The sequence below is a fragment of the Zalophus californianus genome, chromosome 6, assembly GCF_009762305.2.
Source record: "Zalophus californianus isolate mZalCal1 chromosome 6, mZalCal1.pri.v2, whole genome shotgun sequence".
Classification (NCBI taxonomy): domain Eukaryota; kingdom Metazoa; phylum Chordata; class Mammalia; order Carnivora; family Otariidae; genus Zalophus; species Zalophus californianus.
The window spans coordinates 115,706,072-115,723,172 of record NC_045600.1 but is presented as its reverse complement, the minus strand read 5'-3'; the positions used below and the strand labels follow the sequence as shown (position 1 = coordinate 115,723,172).

At 38.4% G+C, this 17,101-nt stretch overlaps 1 protein-coding gene across 4 annotated transcripts in view; it reads right to left on the bottom strand.

Annotated features, from left to right (window-relative positions):
* SCAPER (S-phase cyclin A associated protein in the ER) overlaps nucleotides 1-17,101 on the bottom strand; it is a 537,265-nt gene that overhangs the window by 206,534 nt on the left and 313,630 nt on the right. The window lies entirely within an intron of this gene.

Below are 17,101 nucleotides of genomic sequence, written 5' to 3'. Positions count from 1 at the left end.
TTTGTATCTTTGGGGTAAATACCCAGTAGTGCAATTGCTGGATCGTATGGTAGCTCTATTTTCAACTGTTTGAGGAACCTCCATACCGTTTTCCAGAGGGGTTGCACCAGCTTGCATTCCCACCAACAGTGTAGCAAGGGTCCCCTTTCTCCACATCCCCGCCAACATCTGTCGTTTCCTGACTTGTTAATTTTAGCCATTCTGACGGGTGTGAGGTGGTATCTCATTGAGGTTTTGATTTGGATTTCCCTGATGCCGAGCGATGTTGAGCACTTTTTCATGTGCCTGTTGGCCATTTGGATGTCTTCTTTGGAAAAGTGTCTGTTCATGTCTTGTGCCCATTTCTTGATTGGACTATTTGTTCTTTGGGTGTTGAGTTTGATAAGTTATTTATAGATTTTGGATACTAGCCCTTTATCTGATATGTCATTTGCAAATATTTTCTCCCATTCTGTCGGTTGTCTTTTGGTTTTGTGGACTGTTTCTTTTGCTGTGCAAAAGCTTTTTATCTTGATGAAATCCCAATAGTTCATTTTTCCCCTTGCTTCCCTTGCCTTTGGCGATGTTTCTAGGAAGAAGTTGCTGCAGCTGAGGTCGAAGAGGTTGCTACCTGTGTTCTCCTTTAGGATTTTGATGGACTCCTGTCTCACGTTTCGGTCTTTCAACAATTTGGAGTCTATTTTTGTGTGTGGTGTAAGGAAATGGTCCAGTTTCATTCTTCTGCATGTGGCTGTCCAATGTTCCCATCACGATTTGTTGAAGAGACTGTCTTTTTGCCATTGGACATTCTTTCCTGCTTTGTCAAAGATTAGTTGACCATAGAGTTGAGGGTCCATTTCTGGGCTCTCGATTCTGTTCCATTGATCTATGTGTCTGTTTTTGTGCCAGTACCATACTGTCTTGATGATGACAGCTTTGTAATAGAGCTGGAAGTCCGGAATTGTGATGCCGCCAGCTTTGCTTTTCTTTTTCAACATTCCTCTGGCTATTCGGGATCTCTTGTGGTTCCATACAAATTTTAGGATTATTTCTTCCATTTCTTTGAAAAAAGTGGATGGTATTTTGATGGGGATTGCACTGAATGTGTAGATTGCTCTAGGTAGCACTGACATCTTCACAATGTTGGTTCTCCCAATCCATGAGCATGGAACGTTTTTCCATTTCTTTCTCTCTTCTTCAATTACTTTCATGAGTATTTTATAGTTTTCTGAGTACAGATCCTTTGCCTCTTTGGTAAAATTTATTCCTAGGTATCTTATGGTTTTGGTGCAATTGTAAATGGGATCTCCTTGATTTGTCTCTCTTCTTTCTTGTTGTTGGTGTATAGGAATGCCACTGATTTCTGTGCATTGATTTTATATCCTGCCACTTTACTGAATTCCTGTATGAGTTCTAGCAGTTTTGGGATGCAGCCTTTTGGGTTTTTCACATACAGTATCATATCATCTGCAAAGAGTGAGAGTTTGACTTCCTCTTTGCCGATTTGGATGCCTTTGATTTCTTTTTGTTGTCTGATTGCTGTGGCTAGGACTTCTAATACTATGTTGAAAAGCAGTGGTGAGAGTGGACATCCCTGCCGCGTTCCTGACCTTAGGGGAAAAGCTCTCAGCTTTTCCCCATTGAGAATGATATTTGCTGTAGGTTTTTCATAGATGGCTTTTATGATATTGAGGTAGGTATCCTCTATCCCTATACTCTGAAGAGTTTTGATCAAGAAAGGATGCTGTACTTTGTCAAATGCCTTTTCTGCATCTATTGAGAGGATCATATGATTCTTGTTCTTTCTTTTGTTAATGTATTGTATCACGTTGATTGATTTGCGGACGTTGAACCATCCTTGCAGGCCAGGGATAAATCCCACTTGGTCGTGGTGAATAATCCTTTTAATGTACTGTTGGATCCTATTGACTAGTATTTTGGCGAGAATTTTTGCATCCATGTTCATCAAGGATATTGGTCTGTAATTCTCCTTTTTGATGGGGTGTTTGTCTGGTTTTGGGATCAAGGTAATGCTGGCCTCATAAAATGAGTTTGGAGGTTTTCCTTCCATTTCTATTTTTTGGAACAGTTTCAGGAGAATAGGTATTAATTCTTCTTGAAATGTCTGATAGAATTCCCCTGGGAAGCCATCTGGCCCTGGGCTTTTGTTTGTTGGGAGATTTTTGATGACTGCTTCAATTTCCTTAGTGGCTATAGGTCTGTTCAGGTTTTCTATTTCTTCCTGGTTCAATTTTGGTAGTTGATACATCTCTAGGAATGCACCCATTTCTTCCAGGTTATCTAATTTGCTGGCATAGAGTTGCTCATAATATGTTCTTATAATTGTTTGTATTTCTTTGGTGTTGGTTGTGATCTCTCCTCTTTCATTCATGATTTTGTTGAGTTGGGTCATTTCTCTTTTCTTGTTGATAAGTCTGGCCAGGGGTTTATCGATCTTGTTCATTCTTTCAAAGAACCAGCTCCTAGTTTCGTGGATCTGTTCTACTGTTCTTTTGGTTTCTCTTCCATTGATGTCTGCTCTGATCTTTATGATTTCTCTTCTCCTGCTGGGTTTAGGCTTTATTTGCTGTTCTTTCTCCAGCTCCTTTAGGTGTAGGGTTAGGTTGTGTATTTAAGACCTTTCTTGTTTCTTGAGAAGGCTTGTATTGCTATATACTTTCCTCTCAGGACTGCCTTTGCTGTATCCCAAAGATTTTGAACAGTTGTGTTTTCATTTTCATTGGTTTCCATGAATTTATTTAATTCTTAATTTCCTGGTTGACCCATTCATTCTTTAGTAGGATGCTCTTTAGCCTCCATGTATTTGAGTTCTTTCCGACTTTCCTCTTGTGATTGAGTTCTAGTTTCAAAGCATTGTCGTCTGAAAATATGCAGGGAATGATCCCAATCTTTTGGTACCAGTTGAGACCTGATTTGTGACCTAGGATGTGATCAATTCTGGAGAATGTTCCATGGGCACTAGAGAAGAATGTGTATTCCATTGCTTTGGGATGGAATGTTCTGAATATGTCTGTGAAGTCCATTTGGTCCAGTGTGTCATTTAAAGTCTTTATTTCCTTGTTGAACTTTTGCTTAGATGATCTGTCCATTTCAGTCAGGGGGGTGTTAAAGTCCCCCACTATTATTGCATTGTTGTCAATGTGTCTCTTCGCTTTTGTTATGAATTGCCTTATATAATTGGCTGCTCCCATGTTCGGGGCATAGATATTTACAATTGTTAGCTCTTCTTGTTGGATAGACCCTTTAGGTAGGATATAGTGACCTTCCTCATCTCTTATTACACTCTTTGGTTTAAAATCTTATTTGTCTGATATAAGGATTGCCACCCCAGCTTTCTTTTGGTGTCCATTAGCATGGTAAATGGTTTTCCGCCCCCTCACTTTCAATCTGGGGGTGTCTTTGGGTCTAAAATGAGTCTCTGGCAGACAGCATATCGATGGGTCTTGTTTTTTAATCCAATCTGATAGCCTGTGTCTTTTGACCGAGGCATCTAGCCCATTTACATTCAGGGTAACTATTGAAAGGTATGAATTTAGTGCCATTGTATTGCCTGTAAGGTGACTCTGACTGTATATTGTCTGTGTTCCTTTCTGATCTATGCTGCTTTTAGGCTCTCTCTTTGCTTAGAGGACCCCTTTCAATATTTCTTGGAGGGCTGGTTTCGTGTTTGCAATTTCCTTTAGTTTTTGTTTGTCCTGCAAGCCTTTTATCTCTCCTTCTATTTTCAATGACAGCCTAGCTGCATATAGTATTGTTGGCTGCATATTTTTCTCATTTAGTGCTCTGAAGATATCTTGCCAGTCCTCCTGGCCTGCCAGGTCTCTGTGGATAGGTCTCTTGCCAATCTAATATTTCTACCATTGTAGGTTACATATCTCTTCTCCCGAGCTGCTTTCAGGATTTTCTCTTTGTCTCTGAGACTCATAAGTTTTACTATTAGATGTCGGGGTGTTGACCTATTTTTATTGATTTTGAGAGGGGTTCTCTGTGCCTCCCAGATTTTGATGCCTATTTCCTTCCTCACATTAGGGAAGTTCTCTGCTATTATTTGCTCCAATATACCTTCTGCCCCTGTCTCTCTTTCTTCTTCTTCTGGGATCCCAATTATTCTAATGTTCTTTTGTCTTATCGTATCACTTATCTCTCGAATTCTGCCCTTGTGATCCTGTAGTTGTTTATCTCTCTTTTTCTCAGCCTCTTTATTTTATATCATTTGGTCTTCTATATCGCTGATTCTCTCTTCTGCCTCATTTATCCTAGCAGTTAGTGCCCTCATTTTTGATTGCACCTCATCAATACCCTTTTTTTGATTTCGATTTGGTTAGATTTTAGTTCTTTTATTTCTCCAGAAAGGGTTTCTCTAATAACTTCCACGCTTTTTTCAGGCCCAGCTAGTATCTTTAAAGTCATGATTCTGAACTCTAGGTCCGACATCGTACTAATGTCTGTATTGGGTAGCTCCCTGGCTGACGGTACTACCTCTTGTTCTTTTTGCCTAGGTGGTTTTTTTCATCTTGTCATTTTGTCTAGAGGAGAATAGATGAATAAGAGATCAAAATGCTAGCAGGTTAACAATGTCCCCAGAACCTGCTTCTCCCTCTGCCTCTCTCTCTCTCTCTGTCTCTCATGAATAAATAAATAAAATCTTTAAAAAAAAAAACAACAATGTCCCCAGAAATATACTGTATACAAATCAGAAAAGACCTGAAACCAGGGGAAAAGAAAGGGACAGAAAGATAAAAGAAAGAAAAAAAAAAGACAAAAACAAAAACAGAACAATACAAAAAAAGCAGAAAATGATCAAATATGATCAGGCTAGTGCATAGATCAGTGCCACACACTAGATTTTGGGCGTATTTTGGTCTGTTAGAAAAAAGTGCCTCCTAAAATTTTAAAGGAAGAAAGACACATATGTACTAAATAAGGGTTGATACAATGAAGGGTTGGAAGATGACTGTAAAGATGAAAATTATAAAAGATTTTATAAAAGGAATTGATAAGATAAGTTGTTTGAAAAAAGAAAGAAGAAGATTTAAAAAAAAAAAAGAAAAAAGGGAGAGAATGTGATCAGGCAGGAGACTAGAACAGAGCCATACACTAGTGATTTAGGGTATATTTTGATCTGTTTGAAGAAACTATCTCAAAATTTTAAAGAGAGAACAACTTATATATATATGCCAAAAATAAGGGTAACTACTATGAAGGGATAAAATATGACTCTAAAAATGAAAAATAAAAAAAATTTTTTTTTAAAAAAGGGATTGATAAGATGTTGGTTGAAAAAGGGAAAAAGAAAAATTAAAAAAAAACAGTTAAAAAATTAACTTTGATGAACTAATGAATCATGGTAAAAAAAAAAAAAAAAGCCATGAATTCTATGTGCAGTATTCCCCTAGCGCTGGAGATCTCCCATTCTCCTTGATTGGTAAACTTGGTCTTCGCTTGAGGGCTGTTCGTGCTGATCTTCTGGGGGAGGGGCCTGTTGCCGTGGTTTCCAAATGTCTTTGCTGGAGGCTGAATTGCCCTGCCCTTGTTGGTCCGGGCTAAGCAAGCTGCTCGGGTTTGCTCTCAGGAGGTTTGTTCCCTGCAAGCTCTCGGTACAGCTTTGGAGGACCAGGGCGAAAATGGTGGCCTCCCAATCTCCACTGGAGGAGCTGAGAACTCGGGACCCTGCTCCTCAGTGCGCCCCCAGAGAAAAGCAGTCACTCCCGTCTCCCTGGTCTCCGGCTGCACTCCATGCTCACTCGGCCTGTGACCGAGCGTTTCTATCTCTGGCACCCGACCCCGTGTGGAGTCTCCAAACCCAGCAGATCCCCATGGTGCACTCCCACGCCGCTCCTCCCGGGGGAGGAAGGGGAGTCTCCCCGGCTCTGCCGCTTGTTGGGTCCCTGCTGGAGGAGCAGTGGCCCGACTGGGCCGCGGATCACAGTTTATGGCAACCCCGAGCCGAGAGCCCGCGCCTTGGCTCTGTCTCTGCAGCCGGCTTCCCCGCTCCGATACCTGGGAGCTCTGCCGCACTCAGGCACCCCTGGTGTTTCTGTGACCCCAAGGGTCCTGAGACCACACTGTCCCGGGAGGATTCCACCCCCCGCTTAGCCACTGCAGCGACGTCCCTCAGCGGAGCCAACTTCTAAAAGGTCCGATTTTGTGTTCCGCGGCTCTAGCATTTGCCAGAAGTGGCCGATGGAGGCCTCCTCCCCCGCTGTCTATCCTCCCGAATATCGCCTCGGGTTCACTTCTCCGCACGTTCTACCTTCCAGTAAGTGGTTGCTTCTCTGTTCAGAGAGTTGTTGCTACTCTCCTCTTCGATCTCCTGTTGAGTTCGTAGGTGTTCAGAATGGTTTGATCCCCATTCAGCTGAATTCCTGAGACCAGACGAAATCTAGGTCTCCTACTCCTCCACCATCTTGCTCCGCCCCCCGCCTCTTGGTTTTTAATACTCAAAATTCACAGAACACACTTATTACTTAAAACAAAGTTTTTCAGTAGCTATGTATACAGAAAAATTCATATATACCCCAAACCAGTACATTTTAAATACAGAAATACACAAGGTGAATTGTACTCTAAATAGAACTTGCAGAATGTCAGGATTACATGTGGACATTTTGAAAAATGCACTGTCAACAAAGGGGATGTGTAATATGCTACTGTGTGCAAAGCAAAATATTGATTATATTTTTATGACATTTTAAACAATTTACATCATGATGTGTCTATTATTTATATTCCCATTTTACTGTATTTTAGTATAGTTTAGGAAACTGGTTTGGGTTTAAGATAGAAATAAATGCATTTTTTTCTTATTTAAAGTAATGTGAAGTAGGCTCCCAGTTAGCATCCTGATGCAGTAATCCATGGATTACTAATGGCAAGAGGGAGATTTTCAGTGTGGACACTGCTTGCAACTACTGGGCACAGCAGTGTAGTCTGCACTGCACAGAAGGAACTATACACTACCTCTAACACCTGGCGATCTTGAAATCTGAAAACTGCATGTATCTGCTGCTACCCTTACTCGAATGGATTCTTTTTTGTGTCTTTCTTTCTTACCTCTCTAAACCCTGATATAAAATATGGCATGGGTGTTTCTAAATGGAAGAACTTAGACCATATGTGCTGTAAGGGAGGCTGGAAAAATAGTTTTCTCGTTTCCATTTTAGTAAGGCTTATACTCATAAGGTACAGAGTTCCCTAATGCCATGAAAACTAAGACCTCAATCTCATAACCTTGGATTAAGACACCCAAATCACAAGCAACAAAAGACATAACTCATAAATTAAACTTCATCAAATTTAAAACTTTTTTTATTTTAAAGATTTTATATATTTCTTTGAGATAGATAGTGAGAGAGAGCACGAGCAGGGGCAAAAGGGAGAAGCCACCAAGGTGCCCCAAATTTAAAACTTTTATGCTGCAGAGGACACCATCAAGGAAATGAAAAGATAACACAAATAATGAGAGAAAATACTGCACTGCAAATCATACTACTGATAAAAGATTTATATCCACAACATATAAAAGACACAACTCAACAATAAATAACCTAGTTTAAAAATGAGCAAAGGGGGGCGCCTGGGTGGCTCAGTTGGTTAAGCGTCTGCCTTCGGCTCAGGTCATGATCCCAGGGTCCTGGGATCGAGCCCCACGTTGGGCTCCCTATTCCGTGGAGAGCTTGCTTCTCCCTCTCCCTCTGCCTGCTGCTCTCTCTACTTGTGCTCTCTACCTCTCTGTCAAATAAATAAATAAAATCTTAAAAAAAATGAGCAAAGGATTTGAATAGACATTTCTTCAAAGAAGATATACAATTAGCCACATGCAGATATTCAATATCATTAGTTATCAGGGAAATGCAAATAAAAATCTCAATGAGATACCATTCTACACCCACTAGGATGTCTATATTTAAAAAGACAGAAATTAGTAAGAATGAAAATAAATTGGAATCTTCACATATTGCTAGTGGAAATGTAAAATGGTGCACTGACTTTGGGAGAGTTTGCCAGTTTCTTAAAAAGTTGAATAAATTACTATACAACTAAGCAACTTCACTCTTAGACACATACACCAAAGAAATGAAAATATACGACCAGAGAAAGACTTGCACATGAATGCTTATGAATTATTTATAATACCCAAAAAGCAAAAACAACTGAGACTTCCAGGGAAGATGATGGAGAAGGAGGATCCTAGGCTCACATCATCACACAGACACAAGTAGTTAACACCCACAGCAGTGTAAATAACCCATAAAACAATGAGAAAATTGGCAGGAGAAACCTTTCACAGCTAAATGTAGAGAAAAGACCAAAGTCAAAAGGATGGGAAGGGCTGAGAGGTGGCCAGGAGCCAAACTGGCCCATGGGACTGTCACAGGAGAGAGAGACAGTAAGGGCTTGGAGAGAACAGGAGCAGAACCCATCCCAGGCACCCCAGGCACAGTGGACCTGCAGTGGCCAAGATGAACAGCACAACATTTGGCTTTGAAAACCAGAGGGGAGGACCTCACTGAGACCCTCAATAAAGAGATAGAAAACATAAAAAAGAACCAGTCATAAATGAAGAATTCAATAACTGAAATAAAAAATACACTAGAGGGAATAAATGGTAGACTAGAGGGAGCAAAAGAACAGATCAGCAACTGGAGGAAAGAGTAATAGAAAATAATCAAGCTAAACAGGAGAGAGAAAAAAATAATAATAAATAAAAATAGACTAATGGGAGTCAGGGACACTATCAAACATAATAACATTCACATTATAGGGATCACAGAGGGAGAAGGAAGAGAAAAGGAGGCAGAAAATTTATTTGAAGAAATGATAGCTGAAAACATCCAGAATCTGGGGAAACAGAAATCCAGATCCAGGAGGCATAGAGAACCCCCAACAAAATCAAACCAAGGACGTCCACACCAAGACACATAATAATTAAAATGGCAATAAGTAGTGACAAAGAATTTTAAAAGCAGCAAGAGAAAAGAAAAGTTACATACAAGGGAAACCCCCATAAGGTTATCAACTGATTGTTCAGCAGAAATTATGCAAGGCCAGAAAGGAGCGGCATGATATATTCAAAGTGCTAAAAGAAAAAAAAAACAAACCTTCAACCAAGAATACTCTATCCAGCAAGGCTATTATTCAGGATAGAAAGAGAGATGAATACTTTCCCAGACAAAAGGTAAAGGAATTCATCACCACTAAACCAGATTTATAAGAAATGTTAAAGGGTACTCTGAATGGAAAGGGAAGAATGTAAGTAGGAGTAAGAAAAACAGGAAGCACAAAAGTAGTAAAAGTAAGTATATCTATAAAAACTAGTCAAGGAATTCACAAATTAAGAAGATTTAAAGTATGACACCATATACCTAATATGTGAGGAGGAGTAAAAATTTGGTGCTTTTAAAATGGGTTCAAACTGTGTAAGACTGTTGAATCACAGACCTGTACCTCTGAAACAAATAATACATTATATGTTAACAAGAAGAAAAAGAAGAAGATGATGAAGAAGAAGAAGATGATGACAGCAGGAAGGGAAAAACGAAAGGGGGGAAATCAGAGGGGGAGACGAACCATGACAGACTATGGACTCTGAGAAACAAACTCAGAGTTCTAGAGGGGAGGGGGGTGAAGGGATGGGTTAGCCTGGTGATGGGTATTAAAGAGGGCACGTACTGCATGGAGCACTGGGTGTTACACACAAACAATGAATCATGGAACACTACATCAAAAACTAATGATGTAATGTATGGTGATTAACATAACATAATAAAAAAATGGGTTCAAACTTATGCAACTACCACTTAATATGGACTGCTATATGCCTTGTGCATGTTATATAAAACCTAATGATAACAACAAATCAAAAATTGGTAAGAGACACGCAAAAAAATAAAGAGAAAAATATCCAAGTAAAATCACTAAAGAAAGTCAGCAAAATGTGAGTGAACAGAGCCAAGAGAAGAAAGGAAGAAAGAACTACAAATACAACTATAAAACAAGTAACAAAATGGCAATAAATACATACCTATCAATGATTACTTTGAATGTAAATAAACTACACTCCAATCAAAAGACATACAATGACAAAATAAATAAATAAATCAAGACCCACCTCTATGCTGCTTACAAGAGACTCATTTTAGACCTAAAGACACATGAAGATTTAAAGTAAAAGGATGGAAAAGGATTTATCATGCAAAATGGAAGTGAAAAGAAAACCAGGATAGCAATACTTACATTGGACAAAATACCTTTAAAACAAAAACTGTAACAAAAGACAAAGAAGGATACTATATAACCATAAAGAAAATAATCCAACAAGAAGATATAATAATTGTAAATATTTATGCACCCAACACGGAAGCACCCAAATACATAAAGCAGCTATTAGCAAACATAAAGGAAATGATTGACAGAAACGTAATAATAGTAGGAAACTTTAACACTCCACTTACATAATTGGACAGATCATCCAAACAGAATATCAATAAGGAAATAGTAGCTATGAATGATACATTAGATCAGATGGATCTAACAGATATGTTTAGAACATTCCATTCTAAAACAGCAGAATACACATTCTTTTTAAGTGCACATAGAACATCCTTCAGAATAGATCACATTAGGCCACAAAATAATCTGAACAAGTTAAAAAAGCTTGAAGTTGTACCATGCATTTTTTTCCTGAAAACATTATGAAACTAGAAATCAACCACAAGAAAAAAATATGAAACGAACTCCAATATATAGAGGTTAAATAACATGCTACTAAACAATGAATGGTCAAACAAGAATTAAGAAACTAAAAAAAACATGGGGACAAAAATAAAAACACAATGGTCTAAAACCTTTGGGATACAGCAAAAGTGGTTCTAAGAGGGAAGTTTATAGCAACACAGGCCTACCTCAAGAACCAGGGAAAATCTCAAATAAAGAACCTAAACCTAACCTTATACCTAAAAGAAGCTAGAAAAAGAGAACAAACCCCAAACCACAAACCAGAAGGGAGGAAATAATAAAGATTAGATCAGAAATAAACAAAATAGAAACAAAAAAACACAAAACAAATCAATGACACCGGGAGCTGGTTCTTTGAAAAGATCAACAAAACATAAGCCTCTAGCCAGCCTCATCAAAAAAGAAAAAAGACTCAAAGAAAATAAAAAATGAAAGAGAAGAAATGATAACAAATACCACAGAAATACAAAGGATTATAAGAGAATATTATGAATAGTTATATGCCAACAAACTAGACAATGACAAAGAAATGGATAAATTCCTAGAAACATATAACCTACAAAAACAATCAAGAAGAAATAGAAAATTTGAATAGACCGATTACTGGTGATGGAGTTGAATTGGTAATCAAAAAATTCCCAGTAAACAAAAGTCCAACCCAGAAGGATTCACAGGTGAGTTCTACCAAACATTTAAAGAGTTAATTTCTTCTCCAACTATTCAAAATAGAGGAGGAAAGAAAGTTTCCAAATTCATTCTATGAGGCCAGCATTACCTTGACACTGAAACCAGGTAAGGACACTACCAATAAAGAGAACTACAGGCCAATATTGCTAATGAACATAGATGTAAAAATCATCAATAAAATATTAGCAAACCGAATCCAGCAATGCTTTAAAAAAGTCATTCACCATGATCAAGTGGGATTTATTATTGGGATGCAAAAGTGGTTCAATATTCACAAATCAATCAAGGTGATACATCACATGTCAACAACAGAAAGGATAAAAACCATATGATCATTTCAACATATGCAGAAAAAGCATTTGATAAGGTACAATAACCATTCATTACCAAACCTATACATAGTTTTTGGTAAGCTTGGAAGGATAACAAAATATTATATGTCAACATTATAAATGCCATCTATGAAAAACCCACAGCAAACATTATAGCCAGTGGTGAAAAACTAGGAGCTTTTCCCCTAAGATCAGGAACAAGACAAGGATGTCCACTGTCACCACATTTATTTAGCACAGTCATGGAAATCCTAGCCACAGCAATTAGACTAAAAAAGAAATAAAAGGCATCCAAATTGGTAAGGAAGAAGTAAAACTTTAACTATTTGCAAATGACATGATACTCCATATAGAAAACCATAAAGATTCCAACACAAAACTACTAGAACTGATTAATGAATTCAGGAAGATCACAGGACATAGAATCAATAAACAGAAATCAGTTGCATTTCTATACACTAATAATGAAGTAGCAGAAAGAAAAATTAAGAAAACATTCCCATTTACAATTGCATCCAAAATAATAAAATACCTGGGAATAAACTTAACCAAGGAGGTGGAAGACCTGTACTCCTGAAACTATATAACACTGATGAAAGAAACTGAAGATGACTCAGAGAGATATTCCATGCTCATAGATTGGGGTAACAAATATTGTTAAGACGTCCATACTACCCAAAGCAATCTACAGATTTCATGCAGTCCCTATCAAAATACTGACAGCATTTTCCACAAAACTAGAACAAATAATCCTAAAATGTATATGGAACCAGAGAAGATCCCAAAGAGCCAAAGCAATCTTGAAAAAGAATAAAACTGGAGGTATTAAAATTCCAGATTTCAAAATATACTACAAAGCTGTAGAAATCAAAACAGTATGGCCCAAAAGTAGACACACAGATCAATGGAACAGAAGAGAGAAGCCAAAAATAAGCCCATGACTATATGGTAAATTAATCTTTGACAAAGGAGGCAAGAATATGCAAAGAGTTAGGGTCTTTTCAACAAATGGTGCTAGGAAAACTGGACAGCTACATGCTAAAGAATGAAACTGGACCACTTTCTTATACCATACACAAAAATAAACTCAAAAGACTTAAATGTGAGATTTAAAACCATAAAAATCCTGGAAGAGAGCATAGGCAGCAATTTCTCTGACATCGCCTATATTAACATTTTTCTAGATATGTGTCCTGAGGCAAGGGAAACAAAAGCAAAAATAAAGTACGGGACTGTCATATCAAAAAAGCTTCTGCACAGCAAAGGAAACAATTAACAAAACTAAAAGACAATCTATTCGATGAGAGAATATATATGTAAATGATATATCTGATAAGGGGTTAGTATCCAAAATATATAAAGAAATTACATAACTCAACACCCAAAAAACAAATAATCCAATTAAAAAATGCGCAGAAGACATGAGGGGCGCCTGAGTGGCTCAGCTGGTTAAGCGTCCAACTCTTGATTTTGGCTCAGGTCATGATCTCAGGGTTGTAGGCCTGAGCCCCGAAGTTGGGCCGTGCACAGGGCATGGAGCCGGCTTGGGATTCTCTCTCTCCCTCTGCCCCTCCCTCCCCTTTCTCCCTCTCTAAAAAGATAAAATGGGCAAAAGATATGAACAGACATTTCTCTATAGACATCGAGATGGCAAACAGACACATGAAAAGATACTCGACATCACTCATCATCAGGGAAATGTAAATCAAAGCCAAAATGAGGTATCATCTGACACCTGCCAGAATGGCTAATATGAAAAACACAAGAAACAAGTGTTGGTGAGAATGTGGACAAAAAAGAACCCTGGTGCCTTGCTGGTGGGAATGCAAACTGGTACAGTCATTCTGGAAAACAGTATGGAGGTTCCTCAAAAAATTAAAATAGAATTACCATATGATCCACTAATCCTACAATGGGGTGTTTACCCAAAGAATATGAAAACACTAACTTGAAAAAATATAAGCACCCGGGTATTTATTGCAGCATTACTTACAATAGCCGAATTATGGAAACAGCCCAAGTGTCCACTGACTCATAAATGGATAAAGAAGGTGTGGTATATATGTACAATGGAATATTGCTCAGCCATAAAAAAGAATGAAATGCTATTTGTCATGACATAGATGGAGCTACAGTGTATTATGTTAAGCAAAATAAGCCAAAGAAAGAAAAATACCATATGATTTCATTCATATGTGAAATTTAAGAAACAAAACAGATGAACATTTGGGAAGGGGGAAGAAAAGGAAAAAAAAAAAAAGGAGAGGGAAACAAACCACAAGAGGCTTTTAATGATAGAGAACAAACAGGGTTGATGGTGGGAGGTGGGTGTGGGATGGGCTAGATGGCTGATGGGTATTAAGGAGGGCACATGTGATGAGTACTAGGTGTTGTATGTAAGTGATGAATCACTGAATTCTACTCCTGAAACCAGTATTTTTTTTTAAAGATTTTATTTATTTATTTGAGCGAGAGAGAATGAGAGAGACAGCACGAGACAGAAGAGGGTCAGAGGGAGAAGCAGACTCCCCGCTGAGCAGGGAGCCCGATGTGGGACTGGATCCCGGGACTCCAGGATCATGACCTGAGCCAAAGGCAGTCGCTTAACCAACTGAGCCACCCAGGCACCCTCCTGAAACCAATATTGCACTGTATGTTAACTAACTAGAATTTAAATAAAAATTAAAATAATAAAATAAGGGGTGCCTGGGTGGCTCGGTCGTTGGGAATCTGCCTTTGGCTCGGGTCGTGATCCCAGCGTCCTGGGATCAAGCCTCACATCTGGCTCCCTGCTCCATGGGGAGGCCTGCTTCTCCCTCTCCTACTCCCCCTGCTTGTGTTCCCTCTCTCGCTATGTCTCTCTCTGTCAAATAAATAAAATCTTTAAAAAATAATAATAATAATAAAATAAATAAAAATATAAAAGAAACCCTGTACCCATTAGCAGTCAATTCCCATTTCCCCCTAACCTCCCCATCCTAAGAAACCACTAATCTACTTTCTGTCTATATAGATTTGTCTATTTTGTAAATTTTATGTAAATGGAAACATAGAATATGTAAACTTTTGTGACTGGCTTCTGTCACATAGCATAAATTGTAAAGGCACTTCCACATTGTAGTATGTATCAGTATTCTGTTCCTTTTGATTGCTGAATAATATTTGATTGTATGGATGTACCACATTTAATTTGTTGATAAACATTTGAGTTATTTTTGCTTTTTCTCTTTATGTAAATTAAAAAAATTAATTGTGGTATAATTAACAGTCTTATAGTAGATACAAGTGTACAATACACTGATTAAACAATTCTATACTCAGTGCTCATCATGACAAGTGTACTCTTAATCCCCTTCACTTATTTCACCCATCCCCTACCCACCTCAACTCTAACAACCATCAGTTTTTTCACTATACTTAAGAGTCCTTTTTTCCTTGGTTCATTTATTTTGTTTCTTAAATTCCACATATGAATGAAATCATATGGTATTTGTCTTTCTCTGACTGACCTATTTCACTTAGCATAATACCCTCTAGGTCTATCCATGTTGTTGCACATGGCAAGATTTCATTCTTTTTAATGGCAGAGTAATATTCCATTGTACACATATGCCACATCTTCTTTACCCACTCATCACTCAATGGACAGTTCTAAAATTGATTGTGGTGATGGTTACACAACTCTGAATATAACAAAAACTGAACTGTACGTCTTACATAGGTGAACTGTATGGTATGTGAATTCTGTTTCTTTAAGAGTGATATATACCTAAGAAACCTTCTATATAATAAATATAATTGGGGAAGACCACAATTAACCATACACCTAATGGTTTAAGTAACCACTGATGGCTATCATCTAGATTTATTTAATTAGAGGATTTACACTACAGGACTTTCTAGCTTTACCAACCCTTATGAATTTATTAATTACTTTGTTACCCTGGGATACTATTCATATATAAGGCGTGATACTCTATTCCTTCTCTTTACCAATTTTGAGAATAATAAAATATTATGAAATATTTCAATTATGCAAAAACTACAGCAAATAATACAACCCAAATCTATGTACCCACTGCCCACCTCTAATAGTGTTATTTTTTTTCAAAATGGCTGCATTTGAAAAATAAACAAGAGAGCATTAACATCCCCTCATAATCTTCTCAAAGGTAATGACTATCATAAATTGGTATATATTCTTCCTATTGGTGTTTTTATACTTTTACCTATCACTCCCTTCACTCTCGAGAATTATAACATTTCTTTGAATATTTTAAAATGTTACATAAATGGTAGGTAGACTTTTGCAATTTGGTTTTTTGGTTAACGCTGTATTTACTAGTTTTTTAAAGTAAATGTTTTAAGTGCACATACAAAAAGTACATAAGTTGTAAGTATATAGATTGATGACTTTTCATAAAGTAAATGTACTCTTTGCCTCCACCCATTTTAACTGCCAAATCTGAAGTCCGATGAATTATGACTTTACCTTGTTTCTCATCATATCCTTAGGAATCAAAGTGTTTAGCACACAGTGGAAAGTTCATTTAAATTTTTTAATTAAATGAATCAATGAACTGCTTCCACGGTATTGTATTATATGACAATATTGCAACTTACTCTTTTTCTTACTGTCATTCCCCCACTGATGAACATTTTGGTTGTTTTCAGGCTTTTGCTATTAAAATGATGATGGAAGGGAAGGAGCAAGATGGCAGAGCAGTAGGAGACCTAAATTTTGTCTGGTCCCAGGAATTCAGCTGCGTAGGGATCAAACAATTCTGAACACCAATGAACTCAACAGGAGATCAAAGAAAAGAATATCAGCAACTCTTAACAGAAAAGCGACCACTTTCTGGAAGGTAAGATGTGCGGGGAAGTGAACCCAAGGCAATATTCGGGAAGATAGACAGCGGGGGAGGGGGCCTCTGTCAGCTGCTACCAGCAAGTGATAGAGCTGCGGAGCACAAAATTGGAACTTTTAGAAGTCGGCTCCACTGAGGGACGTCGCTCCAGTGGCAAAGCGGGGTGGGTAGAACCCTCGCTGGGACAGTGTGGTCTCAGGACCCTCAGGGTCACAGAAAGACCAGGGGTGCCTGAGTGCGGCAGAGCTCCCAGGTATTGGAGCGGGGAAGCTGGCTGCAGAGATGGAGCTGAGGAGCGGGCTCTCAGCTCGGGGTTGCCATAAACCGTGATCCCTGGCACAGTCGGGCCATGGCTCCTCCAGCAGGGACCCAACAAGCAGCAGATCTGGGGAGACTCCCCTTCTTCCCCCAGGAGGAGCGGCTCGGGAGCGCACCACAGGATGAATAAGAGAGAGAGAGAGAGAGAGAGCAAGCATG